Raw genomic sequence first — 23326 nt, forward strand, 5'->3', positions numbered from 1 at the left:
TATATCTGTACAATGCCTAGCATTATGAGGACCAGGGCCAGGCCTGTAGGCACCAGCACAATACAAATAATACTTTATCTTTCTTGTCTATTTCCAGCCAGGGACTAGCTCTTACCATGTCTTTACAGCATCTTGCACAATGGGGCCCTGATGCTTCTTCATGCTTCTAGGCTTAACATAATAGAATGAATAAATAATAAATAATAATAATAGCACCAGTAACAGTGCATTGGGCATACAGCATTTCTGAGCTTACTGTGACACTAGATGGGGCCCTAGTCATCAGCCTAGCCTGTTGTGCAGCACTATAATTCTATTTGTATATCAGTCAGAGTATTTCCATGGTGAAGAGGTTTACAGGTGTCAGCCTTGGTGTAATAGGAATGGGAAAAACATCTTATGTGCTAGCAGCCCTGGTACATAGCACTATCTAGGGTATGCTCGGGGGGGATCCTTAGTGCTCTTAATGGCAGTGACAGCTCAAAAAAAATTCTAACATAACCAGCACTGAAGGCTTTAATTTCTTAAAAATGAATCTGGAAAACTTCCCAGATAATACATCTGTCATGCTAACTTACAGGGGCTGTGGCTGAAGAGAGAAGCATTGAAGAGGATCAATGATTCTCTCTCCCTTTCAGACAGCAGTGTATGATTATCCCCTCCCTACATCCCTATAAAAAATGTTTCCTGGATACCTGGCAAATACAAGGTCAAACATTTGTATGTGAGATAACATCTATGCAGCTGTATACCGGTATGTGCTGCTGTTGATCCATCTGTACAACATTTTGCATATTAATTGTCTAAAATCATATAGGTTAGGATTTATGCATGGAGTCCATGACAGAGAAGGAATAAATCCACAGCACAGTTGGCAGCTATTTTATTCTTTTGTTGTTTCTCCTTTTAGAGTATCTCCTTATTATATTTCTGTTTTTTCTTCCATTCCAGTTCTGGTACACTAAATGCTTCTTTGGGCAAAATTTGGCTTATCTCTAATTCAAAATCTTGTTGAATTCACTGGAGGCCTAATTCTGATCTCACTAACAACAGTTTTACATCAACTTGAGTGGAGCTATGCCTGATTTGCACCAGCGTGAGTGAGGCTAGACTTGGACCTACTGTTTTAGAATATTTATTGCTCCTTCCGACCCATTGGAATGGCTGAGGAATGGGATGTTGTTTGGTTTTTAAATATGGCCATTCTTCAGTTAATGACAATTGGTGTGAAAAGAAATTAACTCTCTGTTAGCTTATTTGTAATGTAAACATTTCTTAGCACCGAGACTCAGTTTTCTGAGACAGACACAGCAGATCCCACAGTATGTTCAGGTCTGTCCTACAAAATGTACTAACATTCCATCTAACACCAAGTTAATTGCTTTGCATTGACTGATGTTTAAATGGGATTTTCCTGCCATTCTTTTGACAATCGAGTTCATTAGATACTTCTGTATCTAAAAGGAGGACATATGATGAGTTTAGATATTCACTTGTCAATCTAACCTTCTGACTTCAATCATTCATAATCCAGCTCTTAAGAAGACTTTAAGCCTCTCAAAACAATACCTCCTTTACTTAGATTATTATTACAACATAAAATGCAGCTAATGTGAGACAAAAGTGTTGTACCTGTAAAACAGTGATTTGATTTAGACCTAGAACCTAATCCTGGAGTGACTCAAAGACACTTTTTTTTGGCAGTATGTAGTACTGTGTATTTGATGCGAGACTAGAGGGCAAAATATTCAAAACTGCTTACAAGGTGGGTGAGGTAATGTCTTTTATTGGACCAACTTCTGCTGGTGAGAGAGACAAGATCTTGAGTTACACAGAGTTCCTGCATGGAACTCCAATAAAACAAAATACCTCACTCACCTTGTCTCTCTAATATCCTAGGACCAACACAGCTACAACTATACTGTATACAAAGTACTTACGTTACTTAGGAGCCTATATTCCATTTTCAAAAGTGTCATAGGCATTCAGGAGCCTGAAACTCATTGAAAGACGATGTGATCTGGGCTCTTAAATGCCCAAATCACTTCTGAAAATGGGATTTTGGCTCCCGAGTCATATAGACGTTTTTGAAAATTTTACCCTGTGTACTTTAGTCTAAAGTAAAGTTATATCCGGAGATAGTAGCATTGTTCTGAACATCAGTTACATACAGAAGTCATTCTTCATTGTTTAAGTTGTAAATCAGCACATAGAATATATCCCTGAGGGGAAAACTTTGTTTCTATGCATCAGGTTGGAAAACAGACGCTACCTGGAACAGATTCAAAGCAAGTTAAGGTCAGATCCACCCTTTCTCCCTCAGTGTCAAAAAAACAGGAAGGATTTATTTGAATCAGTGTTTTAAATCACCATTTTTAATCATGATTGAAATCAGCAAGAAATCGTGGTTTTTATATGTTCTTTGTAGATATTTTCCTAATGAAAGGTTGTTTCTCATTAGTTGTTAACCATTAAAATGTTTATTTGCAACTAAATATCATGTAAAGGCTACATTTGGTGCTTCTTTTTGCTAACCAAAAGAATATACTATATCCATACACTTATTTAAACAATTATGTAGCTTAATTTACATTTATTCCGATTCTTAAGTTTTAGATTTTTATGATGTTAGAAAATGGTGAATAATGCATTTCTTACTTACTAGATTATTAATATTTAACTTTTGATTATTTTGTTTCAAGCTCTATTAGATGGAAATTCAAATTCAATTAGAAATGCATAAAAACTGCATTTAATTTTTTTATTAAATATAACTACCATAGAAGTGCTAAATACATTAAAAAAAGTTTAACAAAACATGTTTTGTATTTAAATCTAACTGATTAATTAAACAAAGGAAGTATGATCTGTAGTTAGTGAACTGAACCGATTGTTTTTGGTCACCATGTCCGTCAAGATTTTAGAATTAGTCTATCTTGCCCTCTCATACCTAGTTCATAGATTGGAAGAGGAAAACAAGCTTTCCTCTTTTTGCAACTCCCAATTTTGTTTTTAACTTTGAATGAACTAGTCATTGAACTGAGATAGTTGAATAAATTGAAATGAAGAAAATATTCTCTATGCACCTGCAGAAGAGGCTATTGCTGTCAAAAACGAGTGTAGCACTTAAACTCTGGTTCCAGATGACTTTCACATGTTCAGTGGTTTGACTTACTTTAAAAGTTGGCTGCAAAAATGTACAATTTAATTTTTTTTTCATTTAATTTAAATGATTTTAATAGATTATAATAACTTTAGGTCTAAACATATGTTGTCAGTTTCAAATTTAGTTTTAAATACATTTATTTAAAAACTGTATTTAATTTAAATTAAAAAATCTGATTTAAGTGTTAAAAATCTGAAATTTTATTTAAAATAAATTATTGATTTTTTGGGTCCACCCTGAGAAAAACTGAGCATCATTCAATTTGTTTTTCTGAAAGTGGCTTTGCATAATAGGATATATCTGATTCAGAGTTATTTGCCAAAGCGTCTTCCTGCCACTGGTTTGCAGTGGTTCTGCACTGACTGCCTACTTGTCTCTCCCTCCCAAATAATTTCACTATTCTGTGGAGGTGTGTATCAGGGCAAATCTTAAAGGGCTTATTCATGCAACACTCCCATAAAGACTTCAAAATTTGGCCCATAATTTGGGAAATTCTTTGGGATGAAAAGCACTAATGTAATATATTATTAGCATTGTCAGTCCATTACTGAGTTAGAATCTTTAAAAGGTTTTATAATTAACCTTTAGCTTTAAAGGTAAGAAAGAAAGACTTTAAGGATAATTATAATTTTGATCTAGATGCTTCAGGTTATTTTTCAGTATCTGAAAAACAGGAGTAATGCACAAACATAAACATGAGACCTGGTCCTACACTCATCAAGTAGTCTGATTCAAATAAATGGGGAGACTTACATGACTAAGGACTACTCCTGAGTGTAATGTTGCAGGATCAAGCCATATATTAGTAAAGGATGGACCTTAAAAAATTTTAAGTTCAGATGCAATCTAGATCAGCAGCCAACACTCATCTATACAATCCATGCCTCTGAGTTTATAAACTGCAATGTGAGGCAATCTTTCTAGCCCCTTTATTTGTGGTCCTGGCCAGACATACCATATTAATTGCCTGTCTCATCGACTTATACCAATTTCAGCTCCTGATTTATCTGAAAGCCAGAAGTGAGAAAAGATACCAAAAATTCAGAGCCTTCAAACAGGTTCTATTCAACTTTGGTTCTAAAAATGGACAAAGATTCAGAGTAAGGAGTCAAATGGTGTTCCTATTTTTTAAATGGTTTCATCGATTCCTAGGATACATTCCCTGAAAATATACCACAATATTAATTAAGAAACAGCAAAGTCAAGTACATCTCCTGCCCCCCCTTTCTTTTAGAGATAATGGACAGGACTCACCACTGCCGTAGCCCAGATCTACACCCATGTAACTATGTCCAAGGAGTCTGATGGGTATAACACAGTGGTTCAATCTGGTCCTACATTTAGTTATGGGTTTTTTTTAGTAAAAATGGAGACCATTGGGGTGATGGATGGAATTTGTGAACCTGGAGCAAATATAAGGTTCAATCTTATAATTTTATCAGGGTCAGTGGGGGGTTTTGCCTGCATAAAGATTATATGACCAGACCCATAATGTAAAGTCGCTGCATTAAAGTACATTTGTTTCTCAAATATTTTAGTTTGAGTAGCTAATGATTGTATTGTTTCTTGGTTATCTAATTTTTTTTCCTTCCTTTTTCTTTGAATGGACCAAATTATGCACTCAATTACCCCGCTGTAAGTGAGATGTATCTTCATAAAAGTCAATGGGCTGGATTCTCAAGTGCCTTGCACCTAGTGTACTCATGTTCACTTGTATAAAATAGATGTAAATTGCTACCAATTTGATTTCACTTTGCTTGGCTATAAAGATGAGGGACAGAAGAAAAATCAGACCCAATACTTGCCTTGATTTTAACAATGTTTTCCTATACTTCAAACATGAAAACTTGAGTGTTTAAAAAAACCCTAATTACTGATATATTTACACTGATCTTTATGTAATCCATTACTTTTTGGAATTCATAACTGTAGTACATGAAATGTGTTCCCTTTAGTGACTCTGGGTTCTCTCAAGTACTGCCCCTCAGGCCTTGAATCAAAAGCCCATTGACATCAATAGGAGAGTCTCCACTGACTTCGATGGGATTTAGATTAAGCCCTTACTGGATATGTAAAACAGTATTTTGTACTGTGAACAATTCCGTTTACCTTTACTTACTAAGAAATTATCATATATAAATGCAAGCATACTCAGATGGTTTTCTGTGCTCTAACAGTTCTACAAAAATATTGTGTTAATCCCTTACACCTAGCAAACTGTTGGTGTGAAAAAAAAAATAAAAAACAACCACCCAGAATTTTATTAGTTCATAGGGTTCAGGAAGTTCAAAGATATATAAAATGATACAGAAGGCTCATGTCTGCATTACCAAAAGAATCACTGAAATGCTGTTTTGCAATGTTCTGTTTTTGTATGTAACTTTACTTGGCAACAGATGCAATATTTATAGTAAAGTCTATCACCGTTTATTAATGTTATACATTAGAGTATTTTGCTACTGTAAAAATGATATGCTAAAATTAGTGGAAACATTTTGAAATAAAACAAGAACAATGATCTTACAAATTAATTGAATTTCATTGTTCAAATAATAGAGCATGACAAACGGTTGAATAAAGCAATGGAAATATATTGATTTCCTCTAGTATAATTGTGCTAACCATCTATAAAGCTTTAATAAAGCCTCAAGAGAGCACTTTTCCAGTTAGGTAGAAAATTACAAAAAACTAAATTGCTGTTTTCCAGTAATTTTTATATAAATAAAGTAGTAGACAGGCAATAGAATGTGATGTACATGTGTCAGTGTCACCAATTATCAACTATCTGTGATAACTGGAATTTCTATTTGATGTGTTTCAGAAGGTATGATATGACGCATGTATGATGTATCTTGCATTTTAAGTCTGTTATAGGAAAATACTTTTCCAAATACTGATAATAAGAGTTCCAGTACTGAAGTCACTAACAGTTTAAATTATGATTTTTATTTTATTTTTCTTTAAATTCAGGTATCATAATTTGCAAAGCATAATGTTTACAACTTAAGCAGTAAATTGTTAAAACCAGTAGGTTCAAAATGGTTGAATATATCTAGCCAAAATTAACTGCAGGATTTAACCACGGTAAGACTCTGGAAGTGACTATATATAACAATATGTGGCACAAGGATCTTCACTGGTGAGCATTGGACTTTCTGATAAGATGTGTATGTGACGTTACCAGATGTCCTTTATGTAAGACTTTAAAAAATTCTATTTTCTACTTGAATGAGTTATATTTCTTATTATTTTTATAAGAAAAGTCAAGCATATAGAGTGGCTTCCAGGTGTTTTCACTGGATAATAACGTGCAAGTAGAGTCATGCAAAATCTGCAAGGTTAACTTTTTGTTAGTGTTTATAAACTGAACCCTGCTAGAGGCTCGGCAATCAGCCAGTCTCATCATGTTTTCTTGGGAGTTCAAGTCTGACCAACTGTAACCTCTAAGGAAGCATGCCCTACTCCACTGGGGACAACCTACCTTTACTCAAACAGGGAGTGTTTTCATTTACAAGTCTCTATTTTGCCACTTGCCCACTGAGGAAATAACAGGGTTTGGCTCTTTGTGGAGAGGAGGCGGCTATGGAGGATAGAGGTCAGCTGAAGGAATATAGGGAAGGATGGTCATTTGGTTGGAGCAGGAATGATCAAATAAGATTCATGGGTTACCTCAGCTGTGCAAATATCTTCTTCAGTTTAAACAGGCTTCAAGTATGCTTCTTCTCTGGAAAATGACCATGTAAAATTGTCATTGTGCCATATTCTCTCAATGGTTTCAAGATCAAATCTGCCCAATTTACACACACACAAAACGTGTGGGGGAGTGTTTTGGTTTTCTAATTGCCAACCTTGAAAACTCCACCTTAGATCTGAAAGTTAGGCAGTGACACTCGTATCACCAACCAAAAAAAAAAAAAACCACAACCACAAAAACCAACCTAAAACATATTCCCTAATTTTGCAAGGGGATGTGCCTGTATGTGCCCTTTGCCCACATGGAGTTCCTTGCAGGACTGGAACCTTGGAGAACAATTTTGCTGATGAAGTGTGAGCCAGAATAGAATCCAGCTCATTTTCCCATGGCTATATTGGCTGTGAAATGCTGACAAGAGTAAGCAGATCTAATACTCAAGAAACAGGGTATAACTTTCCTTTCATTTACTCCTGTGACTTCATTGGCTTCACAGGAGCTACTCCGGATTTACACCAGTATAACTGATAATCAGACCCAGTTCTATTTTACTGTACTCAATTTTCAGTTACATACAACCTCATTTAGGGTTCCATAAGAATTGTCACCACATTTTTAATTAATAACAATTTAAAAGACATTAAGAAAATAAAAATACTTTGTAAATTAACAATTTCCTTAAATTACGTTCAAATTAAAAGGTAAAGTGAAATTTGGATTAAGGCCTGTAAAGTAAGGTGAGCCCCTGAATCTCAGCCTGGGGAGAGGTGTGGTATCCAAAGAAATGAACTGTAACCTCCCTTTGTGTACTGTACTCCCCTTCATTAAATTCAGTTTATATTTCCTGATTTCATAACTATCATTCTTTAACCTGAAAGACAAGGTGGGTGAGGTGATATCTTTTACTGAAGAACTTCTGTTGGTGAGAGAGACAAGCTTTCTCGCAACACAGAACTCTTCCCCAGGTCATTTTCCTATGATGCTGGGAGTTCCTTTCCCAGACCTGAAGAAGAGCTCTGGGTGGCTTGAAAGCTTGTCTCTCTCACCCACAGAAGTTGGTCCAATAAAAGATATTACTTCACTCACCTTGTCTCTCTAATATACTGGGACCGACACAGCTACAACTACACTGCATACAGTTCTGTAACCTGACATACCACAAATCTCATTGCAGCCCATGGTATCTGCATGTCACAGAATGATGCACACCAGGATGTCTTTAGCAAACCAGGAAGTACCAAGATACTTTAACAGGGGGAGGATGAAATAACCTTATAACAGTTTATTATATTTTATTTCTGGGCTGAGAGCCCCCATACAGCCTAGCTGGTCTGGCAATCCAGGCTGCACCAAAGGTTCACAATGAAATGCAAAAGCACACAAAACCCATTCTGTTTGAAGGTTTATTTATTTCAGACACAAAACTCAGACTGGATTTGCTATAACATCCACCAAGGTATATGAACCTGTGATGTGAATCAGTGTCCCACTTCAAGTGAAGCAAGCCTATTTATGGTTTTGTAACAAAATCATGTGCATTTCAAGATTTTACTCAGGTTTCTATATAAAATGAAGTGAAACTCAGCAATTTTGATTGAGCTTTGGTTTGAGATTTAATAATCTTTTCAACCTGAAACTCCAACAAGACGTAAACCCATGTAGATCAAAAGCCAAAGCAAATGGTCATGTGAGCCCCTGTGAAGTGAAACCATTCAGTTTTGCACAGGTTTACCATTCAGCACATATTTCTGAGCTTAACTCAATTTTCATTTTAGCTGTGCAGCTCACCTTTAACTCTATATGGTAACTGAAGAACCCAATCTAATTCCAAAATAATCACAGTGAAAAGAGGGTTCTGTTGTCATACAACTAACTTTTGTGCATATTTGCTTTTGAGAAGCTAATTTATGAGGTGTGGGGGATGGTCTCTTTTTGCCTCAATTTCTTTCAGTCCCATTTTTTCACCATGACACCCATTTATATTGGAAGACGATGTCTGTTGATGAGTAATGTATTTACTTAAACATATACAAGTTACCCTCTATAAATTATCCAAATCTTAGGTAGAAATAGGACTATAAATGTTAATCATCAATATTTAAATGAAATTATGTTTTATCCTTTTGTATACATGACAGTGACTTTAAATAATCCATAAAAATAGAACATTAATATGGCAATTGTTTGTATGAGTTTTGGTCCTCCAAAAAGAACCTACATGTCTGAGGTAAAATTATCCCTTGTTTTTATTTTCATTCAGTGGAAAGAATAAAAATAGCTTAGGTTCAAAGTCATTGAACAGTCTTGAGTGCTGAGCTACATTTCTCCCTGGGATGCTGAATGTTCCTTTAATGTATTTTTAAGTGTAATAATATTTAGGAAAGTTGATATATTTAAACTCTCTCAGGGATTAAAAATAAATCTTTTGTTTTGGTCCAGATTCCAAGTGTAGATAGTAGGTGCCAGTATAGAATGTCATCTCTTTTTGCACTTAGCTTTTTTGACTAATCGTGAAAGCATGCACATTTATAACTGTTTCCAGCACTAAGTCCATTGGCCTGCTGATCCCATTCTTGCAAGGTTGCCAGTCCTCAAATTTCTATTATGAAATACTAAATATATTCTCCATTAAGATTTTCATGGGAGGACGGGAACAGACTGGAATTGCTAAGGGTGTTGTATACATGTCAACATTTGGTCACACAATTTTATTTTGATCTGTCTATAGAACATATAAATACTCTTGCTTTCCTTCAAAAATTAGTAACAGGAATACCCTCAATCATCTCTCTAAACCAAATCATAAAGTATTTTGAAATGCAAAAATTAATCCTATTCCACGCAAGATTGACTATTGCACAGAAACATAATTGCAAAACAAGCACCTTTAGCTTGCTTGACAATATTTTAATGAACATTTTAAAGCCCCGATGAAGTAGAATCTTAGATTTTTTTTCTTAGTGTTTTATGCCAGGTTGATCAAGGCCCCCTAAACTCGTTCCCAATTACTATTGGTAATTTTATGTGGTTAAATGTGTTCTCATTTCAAGGATCTTCACAGAAATTGATGTGTTGCTAATTAGGTTACTAAAAACTGCTCACATAACCCACACACCTCTTGGGTGTGGTGCTCTGTCCTATCAAGTGGTACTGAGACCACTTAGAGCAGTAGTTCTCAGACTTTTGTACTGGTGACCCCTTTCACATACCAAGCCTCTGAGTGTGACACCCCTTATAAATGAAAGACACTTTTTAATATATTTAACACCTTTATAAATGCTGGAGGCAAAGCGGGGTTTGGGGTGGAGGTTGACAGCTCACGACCCCCATGTAATAACCTCGCGACCCCCTGAGGGGTACTGACCCCCAGTTTGAAAACCCCTGACTTAGGGAGAAATTAATGAGTCTACTCCACAGCTTTTGCTAAAGGCCATATTGCTTTTAGCTCATGCAGCAGAGGCTCATGCACTAAGCTCCAAAGCACCCAGGTTTGGTTCCACCCGGTGTTACAAGCTCATCCGGGATTTCAACTGGGAAGTCTCTGAAGCTCGGGACATGCTTCCTCAGCTAGGGGAAGTATGTAACCCACACACCTCCTGGTTGTGGTGCTCTGTCCCACCAAGTGGCACTGAGACCACTTAGAGAGAGATGAATGAGTCCACTCTACAGCCTTAGCCAAGGGCCATATGGCTTTTAGCTCATGCAGTAGAGGCTCATGCATGAAGCTCCAGAGGTCCCAGGTTCGACCCCACCCACCAATGACCGGGGTCTGTCACTGTTACACTCACATCTCGTAATAGTATCAGTCCAGCTGCCTTAAACCCAGAACCAGTGCTTCAGCCCTTCTGGGCCCCAAGTATTTATCAAAGAGAAGGTTAGTGGATGACTTGCTCACAACCTATAAGTACCTACACATGTGCGACAGAAATTTGATACTAGCAGGCTCCTCAATCTAGTAGACAAAGGTATAACAAGATCTAATGGCTGGAAGTAAAAGATAGGTAAATTCAGACTAGAAAGAAGGTGCAATTTTTAACAGTGAGGGTATTTAACCATTGGAACAACTTAGCAAGAGTTGGGATGGATTCGCCATCACAAGAAATTGTTAAATCAAGATTGGATGTTTACGGTCACGGAATCATAGACATATAAGGCTTGAAAGGACCTTGTGACTGGGTACAACTCACCACTGTGGCGCCTCCTTCTGGCTGTCCAGGGAATTAGTGCTGCACCCTCTTCTGGTGGTGCCTTACCTGCTGTCACCTCTGTTCCTGGACCCACGTCACTCCCAGGACCATGGCATCCTCTTCAGTTACACTGCCCTCTGGCTGTGACACACTCCATGTTCCCCGCCTGCCAGGGGACAGTATCACAGCAGCTTGGCAGTCCACTGCTGGGCCACTCCTTCAGTGGCTAGTGGCGGGAGGACCAGGCCCAGGCCCAGGCCCAGGCCCACCCACTACTCCAGGTCCCAGCCCAGGCACCCTGCAAACAGCAGCTTCCTGCTACCTTTTCCTTCCAGCTCACTGTCTCTATTCTCTGGGCCACTTCCCCACAGCCTCAGTTCCTTCTGCTCCTGCTCTGGTTCCAGCTCCTTTGCCCTCTTCCAGGGCCTTAAGCCTGTAAGTCCTGGCAGCCTTCCAGCAGTCCTCTAGAAAGCCAGCCTTCTCCCTAGGGCTCCCTGCAGCAGACGGCCTAACCCTGGTCTGCAGCTTCCTTTTATATGGGTCAGCTGGGCCTTGATTGGCTGTTCCAGCCGCTGCCCTAATTGTCTGAAGTGGCCACCCTAATTGGCTGTTTCCCTGCAGCCCCTCCTTTGGCTGGCTGCCACTCAGCCTCTCTAGGCTGGTTTTAACCCTCTTAGGGCCAGTACAGGGCAAGCACCCCGTCACAGACCTCAAGAGTTCATCTAGTCCATTTCCCTGCATTGAGGCAGGATTAAGTATACCTAGTTCTTCCCTGACAGGCATTTGTCTAACCTTTTCTTAAAAAACCCTCAATGACAAGATTCCACATCTTCCTTAGGTAACTTGTTCCAGTGCTTAACTATCCTTGTAGAAAGGGCCCTGATCTGACTGGCCTGTAGGTGCTCCTGCAATATAAGTGTTTCATAATATTTAAACTGAAGACCTGTAGCAAAGGTTCTGGCATGGAGCAGCATTTATGGAGAGCATGCAGAGAGACAGGAATTATTAGTGTTCTAAAGACACTCTACCCTTGTCTACCCTGAGGTAAGCTGTACCAGGGCAAGTCACAATTTACGCAAGTCTAAGTTAGGTATTTTCACTAGCTAAAAAAACCTCAGGTTTTTAAAGACCTAAAACTAGTAACCTCCTGAAGGGCATCCACTGTTGAGTTCACTTTGGTTTCCATGGCTAGTGGTTAGCCAGATTTTGTAATACTAAGCTTGGTAGAGAAAAGCATCTTCAGAATAGATTATGAAAAGAATTCCCTTAAAATATAAGTACTTTTGTATTTTGGACCTCACTGCAAGGATTCGGACGGAATAACAATTAAAAAAACCTATCCTAAATTGAAAAAGGAGCAAGAGAATGTAGGTTAAAAAATAGGAAAAACAATAACATTTCCAACTGCATTTCAAGAAACCATTGAACCAGGGGCTGATGGGAATGGCTTGCAGCTGGGTGCATGTAGCAGCAGCAACTGGAAAGGCAGTAGGCTTTTAACCCTGCTTTTTCAGAACCCTCCTTGAAGCTGAAAAGCAGCTATTATGCCAACTGTACAGAGTATAAAATGGGTCCAGGAAGTTGTCAGGTTACAAACACCATAAAAACAGGAGAGGGATTTGGGCACAGAATCCATCGGATAAAAGTTTGCCTGTTATTTAAAAAAATAATTTATTATCTATAGAAGAGCTGTGTGGTCGCTTCTCAGGCTGAACTGTGCTGGTCTTTCTGCTTCCAGATCTCTTTTCATTGGACCTAGATGATGCAGTCTTTTTTCTATTCCAGTGCCCAGCCAATATTGGGGCCTGAATAAGAGCTCAACTCAAATTAATGCTCGTTACACCAGGGATGCAAACAGAGGAGATGGCAGAAGATAGCATGTTCCTCAATTTGTTAGCTAAGTTTGCAATGCAGTGGCGGTGTCATATTCTTGACTGCTCATGGATTGCAGGTGCAGTAGCAGCAATCGCCAATACATGTTCCTTCCATCTGCATCTGGCTAGATGCTTTAGGACCAATCCCCTGAGGTACCGACCTCCCAACGCTTAACCATGTCTTAGTTATCTTTGCATTTGTTGATTTTATGCACCAAATATGGGGCTATTCTGCTGGAATACTTCAGAAATCCACCTAAGCAAAATGAAGCTGCCTACTTACTTTATGGTGCTTCTTGTATAGAGGATATTGTGCTCTGCAGACTTTTGGGTTCTGGATAGTGCAATTGAAGGTTTTGGTTTTAATCTATAAATAGACACGTGTTTTGGGTCCTGGCTACCTAAGAGTTCTCTCTCCTCATGCCTCAGTTAAAATTAGCTGGGACACTCTCTCTAATAGTTCCCCAGTTTGGACTTTGAGGTCTAGAGGCAGAGCATTCTCAGTAGGGAATCCAGGGATCTAGAACTCTTTTCCCCTGTTGATGCAACAGAGCCCAAGTTTGCTGGTCTTTGGGGCACATTTAAAACTTATCATTCACCATAGCCATTGCCTAAATGAGTAGCTGAGGGGTGCCACAGTTCCCTCTATAACTCAGGAGGGGTTGAGTTCTTTAGAATTGACATTGTGACAGTCATTTATGGTAACTATGTAGCTTTCCAAAAATTACTGTACATGCATTTAGCTACAGGCTTCAACAGATGAATTTTACATATCTGATAAATATTTGAAGTTGATAAATTTATAAAATAGCAAAATATATTATGACTTTTTCCATTTTAATTAAAATAATTATTCACTAGAAACAAGATATAAAGAAAACACTCAGTGTTATAATTGGAAGCATAAATCTTCTCAAATGTAATAAGAATGAAACGTATTTAGTAATGGATATAGAGCTGAGAAGAGGCTTTCTAGTTTTGTAAAATAATATTAATAGTCATTATCACTCAATAATAAATAGGGGCTATTTTAAATCTATTTTTGTGATTTTAGGGAGAAATGATCTATATCTTTCCCCGGAACAAATACATGAAGTAGAGTGCAATAGATTATCAGCAAATACTTCCCATGCTGCACAGTCCATATCTCATAGGCATGCTTTAAATACTGTAATAGGTGTCTACGCAGCTACATACAACACAAAATAGGATAGCATGACAGATGCTAATCTGTATATACATGAAAGTTTTCCCAAACTATCACCCTGTTCAGTAGACAGTTCTTTTCTAAAGTGGCTGTTTTCATAAATGTTATGAATTTCATCTCTGGTGTAAGCAAATGGAGGGATTAATTTGTCAGTACAACTTTATGTGATGAACTATCCTTTTTGAAACCAAGCTTCCTTTACAAAAAAAAATTTATCTGTGATGAATACACCTGGACTGGAGTTTATTATTATTAATCGTGAGTATTACTGTTTTGCCTAAGTGCCAGCCAAGAATGGGACTCATTGTACCAGGCACGGTACATAGTAGTAGATAGCCCCTGTCCAGAAGAACTTACAACTTAAGTAGATAAGACAGACAGAGGGTGGGGAAAGGGGTAGAACACACAAGCAGAATGAATGTGATGTGATGGCAGCAAATGCCATTTTAGTTCCCCAGTTTGTTTGTTGGGGGGGGGAATTAATTAGGAGGGGATCGGTTAAATGGAAAGACTTGAGAAGGGAAGGCAGGTGAGAGGGATAGTGCAAGGGAGAAGAGGGGCAGGTGTAGAGGGAAGCTGAGTTGATGAGACTGTGAGGGAGAGAGAGGGGGAAAACAGATGGAGCAAGCAGCCAATCAGAGAAAGTCCTGTCAAAACTGTAGAAAGTTCTCTCAATGTCCAGGGATCTAATGGTTCCTGCTTTGGCTGCTTCTGCTCCGACCGGCTGGAGTCTCTGCCTGGGTCCTCTCTGCAGTGTTCCTCCACATGGTGGGAGGTAGAGAGGACTTACCACCTGAGTCCTAGTATCTCCATGGGTGGATTCCCTTACAAAGTTCTGGTTCCAGGGCAGTGGGGTTGGTACAGTTTTTATAGTGGGGGGTGCTGAAAGCCATTGAACAAAACTGTAAACCCTGTATATGATGGAAACCACTACAAGCCAAGGGGTGCTGCCGCACCCCCAACATCCCTAGTTCCAGCACTCCTGTTCCAGGGGGACACTGAGAGGAGGGGTGGCGATAGCTGGGCCCCATTTTACCCACTCTTCTCCAGTGCAGCAGTGCCTACTTTGGTGGCTTTTGTCCCTAGTGGCTGGAGTTTCTGGCACTATTTCTCTATAGGTCTATTCTTTAGTAACATTCTTTACTGAGTAGGGTGGACAAGAATTGTCTTGTGTTTAGTCAATGTTATTGACAAGGCTCAGCAAGATAATGGAGGGTGCTGCTTTAAATTAAAAAGGCCCATCATTCATCAAGTACTTCTGAGTGTTAGCAGCAACAAGTTTGCCTATCTATTTATTTTTCCATGGGGAAACTTCTCATTGATAATGAAGGAGGAGAACTAAATCTGCAGAGTAGCATTATTTAATGCAGGCAAGGGTTAGAGCAGTAGAGGACTCCTCTCTTGCTCCATGAGTTACACTAAGACATTATTTAGGAGGTGGAAATCATTGCACTATAATGTAATCCACCGGATTTAGAAATCTGTCCACTGGGGCAAGCATTAGTAATATTAGGGTATGTTTGTACATGATGGTGTTGGGGAAATATTATATTTAGTATTTGAAAGTTACCCTTTATTTTGTTGTTCAAAAAGCTATGGTAGCATCTCCAGTGTGGTTTAGCTAGTTTATAATTGCCTAGAAATAAATGATAAAGACAGGGGGTCAAATTCTTCGGTGCCTTGCCCTTTACATAGTCCTTTACAACTGTGAAAAGCATGTATAAAATCTAACATATTAAAATGGTAGCATTCTGCATACATTTTGACTGCACAAGCTGCAAAGCTGTGGCGTATCAGACCTATTTTTTTAAAGATGCTTTATCTCTAAAGGAATTGAAATCATGTTGCTTTCCAAATTCTCACAATTTTTAGCACATACAAGTATAAACTGTCTATACAAGACAGAAAGTGGCTAAATCCCTGCATTCAAGTCAATATTACACAAATTCCCTGCTAGAAAAAGTATCCAGGATTGCATAGTTAGTGTGTGAGATCAGATAATATTGTGCTGCACTTGCGTAGTGCTTTTCATTCATAGATCCCAAAGTACTTATGAATTTACAAGTGGGGATACTGAGGCACAAATAGGTTAAGTGACTTGCCTAAGGTCATATAACAAGTTGGGAATAGACCACAAATTGCCTGACTCTTCCCCTCTAGATCCCATGTTTAATACATGACACAGGAACTGCAGATAGTCATGTGATGACCCAAATGTATGTCATGCTTAATCTGTCAAATACAATGACTGATTTAAGAACAACCAATCAGGCAGGATTTGGCACAAGTTCGTTCATTTGCAATTTACTGGGACATAATGCTGAAAAGAGAAATCATATAGTCTGGAAGTTTTTCTCTGTTACTGTAATCCTGGAAAAACTGACTGGAAAATCATCACCTCTCATGCAAAACAAGTGTCAAGATACTCCATGCCATCCACACAAATGCATGTGGGAATTGGGCACCCTGAATGACAAATTTTTATTATCCAGTTCCATTTTAGGACTGATATGGAATGGGTCTTAAGAAAATTGTTTCATCCTATCACTAATAAAAGAACAAAACTCTAATATTATGGCAGCTGGAAAGAAAGTCCAATAACATACTGTCTTGGAGTCTTGAAACTCTACCTTCCTTGCAGGAAAGAAGTACCCTTTTAACAGTAACTTGATATTAATCAGTGGAATTTATGCTATAGAGCAGGAAGTGGCTTAGATTGGAAGACAGGTGGCATTATAAGATTCCGGGACAGAAGACTGATAAACCCCAAATTCTGTATAATGTACCTGATAAACTCACATTACCATTTTGTATAACTCTGTTGGTAGGATGTTGTCTTGTGCATGGAAAAAACCTGAATAATACAGTTTTAAACTAATTATAAGCCCCACTCACTACTTCACTCTAAAATATTTTAATGTAATCAAATTTAATTAAAAATAATATATTATCTATTAAAATAGCAAATTTAATAAAAAATGTAGTACATCAAGAATGAGCTTAAATTCTGGTTATACTATACATTAAATTGTGTTTTGATCTGCATCACCAGGAAAGTCTCATCTGTGAGACGAACATATCCTTTACAGTAATAAATATATCTTTCTTGGGAGACTCTGGGGGAAGATAAGACAGGGAATCAGTATTTAGTTTATTTTTTCATCTGGCCTATTTGCATGAGTTCAAGAATATATTTAAAAGGCAGCTTAAAGGTACACATCCAGCTGTTTTTATCAAAAATGTATAGTGAAAAATATTTTTATCCATATTTTTTATCCATATTATACTATCTGATTTTATTAAAAGTTTTTTTTTTTGGTATGGATAGTTTGGGTTTCTTTTGTCATTTTCTCACTTAAATGTTGCGAACTCAGAAAGTGCCAGACTAAGATTCTTCATGTAGTGTTACACATGTCATAAGACAATATTATTTTTACCATGTCAAAGATGTTTGCACCTTTTGGGGCACGTCTATCATCAAAACTCAATTAAATAGAGCCTTTCTATCTTCAACTAAAACAAACTGTTTACTTACATTTGCTCTGTGTTTACTTCACAAGAGGTAGAAAACCCAAATATAACAGTAACATAGGTGTCTTGGGATAGAGTATAGGTCAAAAAATTTAACCCAAGGACGAAGGCCTAGTCTTTTGGTTGCAACAGGAAACTTTCTTTTTCCTTTGCCAAGTAAATGGCAGCATTATAATAGTATTCATACCTCACGTGGTGTCCTAACAATTCCTCTATTCAACCTGAAAGGGATATATTCCCTTTGTTGCAAAGTATTAAATTTGTCCCTTGAGATTAGTGTGTAGGCATTTTGAAGGATGAAACAGGATTAGATAAGATTTCTTACTGAGAAAGAGTTCTGAAATTGTGCTGCAGAATACCCTCCCATGTTACATGTGCTGAAAAAATATCCTTTGTTTTAACACTTCAAATCACAAGTCAAATTTATCAAATTATTAGTTGACAAAATGTTTCTTTGTGGAGTTTTGTCAAAGGCAGACAAGTTACAAATAGAGGGGGAAATGACACTGGTTTTCATTGTATTTGAAATTTTAAGTCTGAAATTCCTCTATGCCATTTAATTTTAAATATGCTTTAACCAAGTGATACAAAAATAATTGTATTTATCTTCTAAAAAATTCAGAATATTCCTGCTTTTCTTGTTGTGATTCTGAGAAGAAAAATATTATACCCCTATCACTTGTGAACTCAGCCAAGCATTTAAGTCTAAAAAGTGTCAAAAATCCATGTCAAGGTAGAGTCCTAGAAAATGTCAGTAGTTCAACTGTGTTCCACTCACTTGCATATAATTAATAGTGTTGTGTACCACACAAAGACTTGAATGAATTTGATGATAAGGTTTTCAGTGAACACACTTTGAGGTCTTCTATTTTTCTTCTTTGGAAACAAAAGCCACTCCTCCTCTGTTTCCTCCTCAGTTTTGCTTACTTTTGAGGATGCGAACCTTTACTAATTAGTTTCTAGGGGATAATTAGCCAGATATATATTATAAAATAAGGGCAGCCTTTTTTTTTTTTTAAGCTGATAGGTTCACAGACAAGGGCAGTCACGTCCTACATTTTTGTTATCCTCCCCTGTGGACTTTGACCCCATCCTTCCTCAAATCCCTGTGTTTGGTTATCTTCCCTGCTGAGGAAGGCTAGATGGAATTCCCTTCAATATCTATCAACAGCGGTCCTTGACTGGTCACAGAAGCAAACTGGAGAGTGACGTAAGAGACTCCCACCTCAGGGGCTGAGTGTGCTGCCTGCATAGAACTAGCAGCCTTTGCTAGCTCTTTGAGTGACTGGGGCCTCAAAACAAACTGAGGTGAATCAGAGATAACATAGAACCCCAACTCCTCATTTTTTCTATCCCTACAGCTCATCGCGTTCACCACCATTAAATTGCCTCAGTCTACTTTTCATCTTGGCAGGGAGGCAGCCTATGCAGCCATTCCCAAGATTATAAGTCCCACTCCATAACTCACCAAAAGAGAGGGCTGGAAGAATTGATAGTGATTCCTAGTCTTTCTTTTCCAAAACATGCCCAATCATATACTAAACCATGGGTTGGGGTACAGCACTTCTAGACTTAGATGCCTGACATGAGAGAACAATTCGCTATAGTTACACCACTATCACTGCACAAGAGATGTACATTTCCACAGACACTTGATATATCTTGACACTGTAATAAAATCATTTAATCTGTTTTTCCTCCCATTTTCTTTTTTAAAAATTGAAGATAATACAAAAATATCCATACGGCTGATATAAAAGAGATCAAACAATATCACCTGCAATTAAAAATTTTGTCCCTGCACTACACTGCAGCCAACTCCAACCACGGGGTTAAAATACATTCTTTACAATATGTACCAAATAAAAGTTAAACTATAAATATTAATGAAGACTGGAGAGAGAGAGAGAGAGATGTGCTATTGCTCAGTGTTCCATGCATTCAATAAAATCAGCATACTTTAAAATGGGTTTGGTGACTTGCCCCCTTTTTCTTAATATTAGACACAACGAAATGTGATTGCTTCCCACACAAGGCTACTGGATGATGAAAATATACATCATTAACCAAGTTAAATGGCACTAGGTTTGCAATTTTCAAGGCACAGATAAAAATGGTATGCTGGTATAATTCATGAACCATTATAAAATATATATTACCTTAATGTAATGCTCTGAAATGACTATCTTCATTTTCTATAGTTGGAAGAAAGCTCATTTAAAAAAAAAAGAGAGAGAGAGAGAGAGAGAGTGGGTGGGAAGGGAATCCAGAGTCACCTAACAATGTTTTCAGGCATAAAACCCAGTAACTTTACCGTTTTTGTGTGTGAACATCATTGCTACATTATGCCGTTCTACAGAACACCCTGCTGTGCACAACAGCCATATGACCACGCACTGAAGAAGAAGGAAATAGAATTGTGGGAACCCACCCTGTATATTTCAGCATTTTAAGCTTTGCTTATTTAAATCTGATCTAGATCCTGATTCCTGCATTTGGATCCAGACCTTCAAGCCCATTGGGAGCCCCATGGACTTCTACAGGATTACACTTGAATGCACAGGACTGCCCATGCAGATCCTATGGCAATATTGGTGCTATAGTATTTACAGATATATATATTTCCCATGAGACCGTTAGCCCCAAAGATATACAAACTGTGTGAAAATTGAGACTGTCCCAGCACTTGTGGTACAACAGTATGCAACTTTCCTGTCTAAACTAGAGTTTAATTAAATCTGGTTAATCCCTAAGAGGAGCAGAATTTGAACAGGAGTGTTGTGTGCCCCTCAATTGCATTAACACTTGCTTGGGGGCCAGCAACTCCCACAAATCAATAAACCCACCACCACCACCCCTCTTAGCAGCCACGGTGACCCACAGGAATATCAGCTATTCACCCTTCCCAGCTTTCAAGGAAGAGGTAGAGAGTGGTATGTGGATAGAAAAATGCTCTCAAGTGCCCTCTTCTTTCCCTAGCAAGCCCCAGCTGAGAAGGAGTAGTTGATATTCATGCTATAATGTCTGTGCTACTGTCATACAGTGTGGTATGTGAACAAAATAATAAAAGATGATCTGTCAAAAAGCTGCACACTTAAGTTGGTAATTATTTTGAATGACATAGTATCACTCTCTAAAATAAATTTAAATACCGGTGAAGTGTAAATACAACAGTATTACGTAGCTAAGATTAACAACTATAACACACATTCCAGTCAATACTTTTCATAACATTCAACTATTGTCTACAAAAAGTACAAAGCGTGGGGGTTTGGATTTTTTTTGGTTTTCTTTGTTTTTTTGGGATTTTTTAATTAAACATACACTGCGTTACAGTTTAATTTAAACAGATGATACCCCATATTATTCCATCATCTTACATGGGAAGTTATATTTATACATGTAGGCATTTAATTTCTTGAATTAGAGGACACAATGAAGGTAAAGATATTCCTATATTTTCAAGTTCTCTTTTGATTGGTAAGGGACAGTGGAGGCCCATCTGTTTTGCAGCAAAGAAAGCCCCAAACCATCTGTGTAGAACCACATGCCAGCTAAAACACAGAGATATGCACAGTTTTTTGTTATGAAAAATTTTGCAGTATTTTTTTCCTGTATTAATGTGAATAAATTAGCAACAACTAAATTAAAGAAATCTTCAGAGAACATATTAACTTTCTAGTGCATGCTGGAAAATGTATCCATTTAGAAATCATGAAACATTCATTGGACAGATATGTCCATCTGACTATTTTCTGTTCTTAACACAGAGACTCCTTTATCTGTAAAATAAAGCATCTTTCTTTAGTTTGGTAATGGAAGTTAATTTATACCAAGTGAATTCTTTGAGGAACCCTATAGCTTTCAAACAGCACATAATTACAGCTACAGTTAGATATTGGCATAATAATAGCATTTAAATGTTGGGTCCTTATGTTCCCCTCCCATCTACAAAGCCAAGGGAGAGGGAAACTTACCCCAAAATCTCTGTAGCTTTGGCTGACCTGCAGATCTGCTCCATCTTCCTCTTTAATAGACATGAAGAGAAGAATTGTGAAGGGGGACCAGACCCCAAAACCTGCATTGGATCAAGATAAAACAGAAATACACAGATTTCCTCTGCTTGTACGAGAACATACTCTCTGTCACCCTACAGTGGCAGCATTGTGGGCTTAGTTGTTGTGCTGCCATTGACTACAGAATTGTCACCATTGTTCTAAGTCTCCCCTTAAGGGGTCTAGAGCACATGGCTTGATCATCACTAATTGTGTAAGAATTTCCACATTCACAAGCTTTGGAAGTGAGCATATGATGTGTACAGTAGTCCCTTCTAAATCTTCGCTAGTGGGACATGTTCTCCTGGAAAATGGAAAAGACAAGTTAGAAGTGGCTGCACAGAGGTTACTAATGCAATCTCCTTTTCCTTCTCTGTACTGCTACTCCTTTTCTTTAGGTTTGCTGCTGCTGTTGTCTCTTCCATACTGTATAGAAGAGTGGAATCGCACGGACCTTAGAGACCATTTGCAGCAAACCATGTCCAGTTAGCAGCAGAGATAGAACTCAGGACCTTCAGCAACAAAAGCATCAATCCCTACAACTTGACCTAAAGGAGTAATTCCATTAGCTATAAATATTAAGCTGCCATCTTTTCTGGGACCGGCCACTAGGAAGAGACATATCACACACACACACGCACATGGACACACACAATCTAAGTCAGTATTATTATATAATAGCCTATATTTATAGTATATATTGTTATAGTGCTCTTTTGACACTGTAGGTAAAATGGTGTCATCTTGGTTGTTTTCTGCTTTTCTGAACCAATTCTTTTGCAACTAAATTTATAGATATATACATTTACATAGGGATAGATTGAAAAATTTCATATAGTTTTCCTTATTAACCCCACTCCATCTTCTTTATCAATGTATTTTGGCAATGTCTAGGCTGAGAAAAAAGGTACAAGGGTTAATGCTTTCCAGAATTATGGCAATCTTTGGGGATTTTGTAATGCTTTATTCATAATGCTTGCTCAATGCTTAGATACTAAGGTGCTTGATGTTTTGCAGCAAAGAACGCCCCAAACCTAAAGGTGCATAAATTAGAGCATGATCCTGAAAAGACTTGCTACCAAGCATAGTGTATTCCATCATGCATAATCCCACTGACTTCTGGTTTGTACCTATTTATGGACCTAATCCTGCAAACACTTGCTACCAGGCATTGATTTCAATGGGATTTCTCATGATAGAAAGCATTATGGGCCTTATACACCATTGCCCTGCATCTTATGCAGTCATTTACACCAGTGAAAAGTGAGTGTAATATGAGTGCAAAATGTTACCATTCTAATTCAGTAGCATATCGCCCCCTATTTCTACTGGTCAGAGTGACCACACACGCTGCAGGGCAATAATAAATTAATTGGCCCTTATATCCAATAGCAAGTATTTGCAGAGTCGGGGTCACAGATAGATACAAAACATGATTGAGTGCTATGACTAATAATTCTTGCTACTTCACTGCACATAACTACAGAGTAGATTAAAAGACTAGAAAATGTAACTCTGAGATTACAATTTTTCATGAGTATAAATAAACAAAATCAATTTCCAGTTGTTAGTCTAAACTGAATTGATTTCAGAAAAGTAATTTCCCGAATCTGAG

This window comes from Lepidochelys olivacea (genome assembly GCF_965140295.1).
Source record: "Lepidochelys olivacea isolate rLepOli2 genome assembly, chromosome: 6".
NCBI classification, from domain to species: domain Eukaryota; kingdom Metazoa; phylum Chordata; order Testudines; family Cheloniidae; genus Lepidochelys; species Lepidochelys olivacea.